Source organism: Saccopteryx bilineata, chromosome 12 (genome assembly GCF_036850765.1).
Source record: "Saccopteryx bilineata isolate mSacBil1 chromosome 12, mSacBil1_pri_phased_curated, whole genome shotgun sequence".
Taxonomy (NCBI): Eukaryota; Metazoa; Chordata; class Mammalia; order Chiroptera; family Emballonuridae; genus Saccopteryx; species Saccopteryx bilineata.
The window spans coordinates 1,627,813-1,633,591 of record NC_089501.1 but is presented as its reverse complement, the minus strand read 5'-3'; the positions used below and the strand labels follow the sequence as shown (position 1 = coordinate 1,633,591).

At 41.4% G+C, this 5,779-nt stretch overlaps 1 pseudogene; it reads right to left on the bottom strand.

Moving 5' to 3' along the window:
- Positions 1–4,137: 4,137 nt before the first annotated feature.
- Positions 4,138–5,186, bottom strand: LOC136316426 (large ribosomal subunit protein eL6 pseudogene; annotated as a pseudogene).
- Positions 5,187–5,779: the final 593 nt, after the last annotated feature.

The window sequence follows — 5,779 nt, the reverse complement described above, 5'->3', positions numbered from 1 at the left end:
TTTTTTTCAGTTTTGATAATTTCAGTAAGTTTGTGTCTGTTATGTTGAGTGTCAGCATCTGTATGTACACAGTAGTAAACACGTATGTATTTTTCAGGCATATATGTGTTTTAATACATGGGCATGTCTTTCTTTGGCTCTACCTCTTTTCCGATTTTATTTGCTCCTCTGCAGTTGGTTCACGTCCCCAGGGAAGTGGGTGCCAAGGCCGGATTAGGAGAATAAGAGATATATTAGGGGAAATCCCTGGGAAGGATTAAGGAGAGGAAGCAGGAGTGTTTGGAGAGGCTTCACACTACAATGCAGATCTGACCAAAGAAAAGGATGAGGACTGCATAGCAAAGGTCAGACTGGGCCCTGGCCAGTTGGCTCAGTGAATAGAGCGTCAGCTAGGCACACAGATGTCCTGGGTTCAAAACCTGGTCAGGGCACACATGAAAAGTGACCATCTGCTTCTCCCCCCTCCTCTCTTTCTTTCCTTCTTGCAGCCAGTAGCTCAAATGGTCCAAGCGTTGGCCCAGGCACTAAGAATAGCTGGGTTGATTTAAACATTGGCCCCAGACTGGGGTTGCTGGGTGGATCCTGGTCAGAGTGATTGCAGGAATCTGGCTCACTATCTCCCCCCCTCTTACCTAAAAAAGAAAGAAAAAAAGTAAAAAAGAAAAAGGGCAGACTATAGTACAGTTCTAACAAACTTGTGGCCAGGTTTGTGGGACATCCTTAAGCCAAAGTCAGAGGAGTCCCATGTCCCCCAGGCACGGGTCTGTGTTAGTACCTCTAGCCATAGGTTAGGGGCAGCTGAAAAAAATGTGTCCCCAGCCGGAACACAGTGGTGGGTGCACAGGGGTAGCAGCCAAGGTGGGCAGTGACTGTGTGGCCCACAGCAGAGTGAAGAGGCTCATTTTCATAGCCACACCCTTATATTTCTCACATGTTGTCACTAAAGTTATCATTTTTAAAACAGAAAACCAGCCATAGACTTCTGACAGTTCTGTTTTCCTTGCAGAATAAAGTCTGGGTCATTTAAGGCACTCTGCCTCTGACCCCACCTGCCCTCCCAGCTTCTTCTCCACCAGGCACACAATGTTGCCTGGATGGGCCCTGCGCTTCTCTGTCTTGGGCAATCTGCCCACATGGTTCCCATTTTCTCATATGCCTCCCTCTCTCAGCCACCCATTAAAGTTCTACTTCTTTTAAAAATATTTCTCCACAGAACTATAAATCAAATGAACAGCTCCCTTTTTAAATGTCTAATTCACATAGAAAACATTATTTTAAGTTATATGCTGCATGCTGTGAACAGCACAAAGATGAGTCAGATATGGGTTCTGCTCTGAAGGGGTAACATTAATAGGAAAAATGACAAATTATAAGCTGGATCTGGAGAAAATGTGGAGGGAATTCAGAAGAGGAAAAGATCACTTTCACATCAGAGAAATCACCTGTGAGAGGTGAGCCTTAAAGAACCAGTCGGATTTAGACACGAGGGAATAAGGGGTGGGTGGGGGGGAGTTCCGGACTAAAGGAATAGCAGGCACAGATTTCTGTTAGAATAGCCTCAAGACTTGGGTTCCTCAAATTACATATAAGACCCATTAGTGGAGTGTGAAATAAATTTGGTGGTCCTCTTACGAGAAAAAAAAGAAAAAAAAATAGAACAAGACAGAATGTTTGGAGAGTATGGTACATAGTAGGGGTATTATTTTGTTAAACTTTTATTTTGTCTACTTACAAATATAGAATGGATTAGTATACAGGGTAGAGCAAAAGTAGGTTTATAGTTGTGAGTATGCAAAAAAGAGTTTATTCTTGTATTATTATTTATTAACTATCATTTTCCACATGAACAACTATAAACCTACTTTTGTCCCACCCTGTATAAATGTATTTCCTATTGTGGGTAAGCTTTTATTTTATTTAAGTTTATTTAACAGTATGTATTTATGGTGCATCTCTTATGTACTGGCCACTGGGCAAAGTCCTAGGTATACAGTGAGGGAAAAACTGACCCAGTCTCTGCCTTCGTGGAGATTATGATTCAGTGCAGCGGTTCTCAAACTTCGGTGACATTAGAAATACCTGAAAGACTTCATGAAACATAAAGATTGCTTCAGAGTCTCCCATTTCACAGGGCTGTGGTAGGGCCTGGGAATTTGCATTTCTAACAAGTTCCCAATTGATGCTGAATACTGGTAGGGGACCACATTAGACCCCAGTCTAGTGGGTTACTTAAGTAAATACAAATAAATATGTGATGACAAATTGTGTTAAGTGTTAGGAGGGAGAAGAGCAGAGAACCATGAGAGAGAATAACTGTGAAGTGTATTTTATATTGAATGGTCATTATAAGGTGTCTCTAAGAAAGTGACACTTCTGTAGTAGAAATAACATACTCAGGGACCCAGAGGACGTGAAAGCAAGGAGGAAAGCCAGACATGAAACAGGAATGAAAAGTTGGTAAGGGCTAGGTTACACAAATTGGTACAGACATATTTCTGGGACAAAGACTTTCTAAGGTTATGCAGGAACATGGTGTTTGTTTTGTTTTGTTTTGACAGACACAGAAAGTCAGAGAGAGGGACAGACAGACAGGAAGAGAGAGAGATGAGAAGCATCAATTCTTCATTGAGGCACCTTAGTTCTTCATTGACTGCTTTCTCATATGCGCCTTGATTGGGGGGCTCCAGCAGAGTGAGTGACCCTTTGTTCAAGTGAGCAACCTTGGGTTCAAGCCAGTGACCTTGGGCTTCAAGCCAGTGACCTTTGGGCTCAAGCCATCAACCATGGGGTCATGTCTATGATTCTACACTCAAGCCAGCCACCCCGCACTCAAGCCGATGAGCCCATGCTGAAGCAGATGAGCCTGCACTCAAGCTAGCAACCTCAGGATTTTGAACCTGGGTCCTCTACATCCCAGGCCGATGCTCTATCCCAGTGGTTGGCAAATTCATTAGTCAACAGAGCCAAATATCAACAGTACAATGATTGAAATTTCTTTTGAGAGCCAAATTTTTTAAACTTAAACTATATAGGTAGGTACATTGTTATTAACTTAATTAGGGTACTCCTAAGCTGGACTTTGAACCACACTCAAGGGGCCAAAGAGCTGCATGTGGCTTGTGAGCCGTGGTTTGCTGACCACTGCTCTATCCACTGCACCACCACCTGGTCAGGCAGGAAGATAATTCTCTTAAAACACCATGTGCTCCTGACTGAGCCCAAGGTCGTTGACTTGAGCAAGGGGGTCACTGGCTCAGTTGGAGTGCCCCAGTCAAGGCACATATGAGAAAGCAATCAATTAACAACTAAGAAGTTGCAGTTAAGAATTGATGCTTCTCATCTCTCTCTCTTCCTGTCTGTCTGTCCATCCTTGCTTGTCTCCCCTCTCCTCACTAAATTAAAAAAAAAAAGAATCATCTTCTTTATGTGCTTTCCTACAGTGAGTCAGCCCGAGGGCCAGTCTTTCAGTAGTGCTTGTTTGCCTTGCCTACATTTCCACAAGTAAAGGCATGCTATCTCCCAGCGAATATTGCTAGGCTACCTTGTCCCAGGGTATAAAATAACTTGGGGGACAAAGTAAGGCATGACTGAAAATCTTGACTTTGGTGTTGAAAAAGTGAATGTCTCATCATGAAATAAAAACGAAGTCTGTTCTTAAGAGGATTGGCCTTTAGTTCTTGGCTCGAAACAAATTTTTAGGAGATCCTAACTAAGGGCAGGTAAGTCATTAAAAATAATGTTTGATGATGGATCACTTTGTCACTTCAGCATGTAACTAAGAAGGAGACCCTAGAATTTAGTGTCATTGCTATAATGTAACTTTCATTTCCTCTATTTATTTAGGTAGGTAAAAACAACCTTTTTCTCAGTGCTTACCTCTATAAAAATGAAAAATTGAAGAAAGAATTGTGTCAATTCTGTGTCAGTTTAACATTAATTAGTATTAAATTATAGATGCATGAATTAATTGATAAAAACATTATTGAATTCATTCAGATGTTTCCAATACATGTTATATATTTAATTATAAGATTTATAATATATTTATGCTGACCATCTGTATACTTGTAATAAATATAATAACACCAACCAAATGTATCAGTTACTTAATTAGGTTCCTGTAAGGAATTTAGAACATCAATTTGTGAGAAAGAGACCCAGATAGAGGTAGACCTCAAACTGAGGAGCAGCTTTGATTTTGGGCAGAACTTGCGAGTCCACAGCTTTCTAGGTAACCATATGTTGCTCTGTAAGCTTGTGTTTCTTTTTGTGTTGAAGCTCTCACCTTCCTGGTAACTAGGCTTATGCAGGTTCTTCTTCTTGAAGTAAACATCAGTGAGATGTTTTGAATTTCACACCGCTGATAGCAGTTTCAGTAGAGGTGGTGATGACAGATTTCTGGTCTGTTTTACACAGAGAAACTCAATTGAGGATCAGTGGTCTAGTCACAAGTAGCAGCGAGTCATTGCTCAGCTGCTTCAGGAAAATCACCTCCGTGGTGCCCAGTGAGGATGATCAGAATGGTCCCAAGAGAGATGCTAGGTCAGTTTTCTCACATGTTGACTGAAGAAGGATTTGTGGCTGTGGCTCAACAGCTTTTTAAAATTATTCTTTTTAATTTTTAAATTTATTATTTTTTTTAGAGAAAGAGAGAGAGAAACATCAGTTTGTTGCCCCACCCATTTATGCATTCATTGGTTGACTCTTGAATGTGCCATGAACCAGGGATAGAACCTGCAACCCTGGCATATCAATCAACCCTGGCATATCAGGACAACACTTTTACCAACTAAGCGACCGACCAGCCAGGGCCTCAACAACTTTGAGACACATCTTCAGTAGGATAGTATCTAGTTATAGTGCAAAGTTAAAGCACTTGGATGCCACCATTCTTTTGATCACTAACTGATTTTGTGACAGTTGTAAGAATCTTCTCTTTCTTTTTAATTCTGGATTTAGTTGCTGAATACTACTTCTTGTACATGGCCTTTTTGGAACACATAGCGGATTGGGAATACCTGACAATTGATCTGAGTAGGATGAGGTTTTGGCTGTAGTGTGGCTTCCGTTTCTTAAGCATTTTGGCTTTGAGGTCACCCTTCTTTAATTTGGCCACTGGCATCAGCCTTTGTGGCTTCAGGCTTCTTCTCCTTAGTGTCTACCTTCTCAGCTTTTCTACCCACCATCTTGCAGAATGAGAAAGAGCCAGAATAATATTTTTTAACACCTAGAACATTATAGCTTCTGGAAAATTTTTTTTAAAAGTCTCTTAGCCTGATAAGACGGTGGCATAGTGGATAGAGTGTCAGACTGGGACATGGAGGACCCAGGTTTAAAACCCCAAGGTTGCTGGCTTGAGTGCAGGCTCATCAGCTTGAGCGAGGGGTAGCTTGATTGAGTGTGGGATCATAGATGTGACCCCATGGTTGCTGGCTTAAGTCCAAAGGTCAATAAAGCCCAAGGTTGGTGGCTTGAGCAAGGGGTCACTCGCTCTGCTGTAGCCCCTGGTCAAGGCACATGAGAAAGCAATCACTGAACAACTAAGGAGCTGCAACGAAGAATTGATGCTTCTCATCTCTCTCCCTGCCTGCCTGTCCCTATCTGTTCCTTTCTCTGTCTCTCTCTCTGTCAAAATAAAAAAAGTCTATCTCTTATTTATCTACCTATCTTTCTACCCATCTATATAGCAAGGATATTATATATTACTGAGAACATAATAAAATGATCAACAAAAAGATGTTGAAGCAGAAAAATGTATAAGATAACACTCTATGGTGAG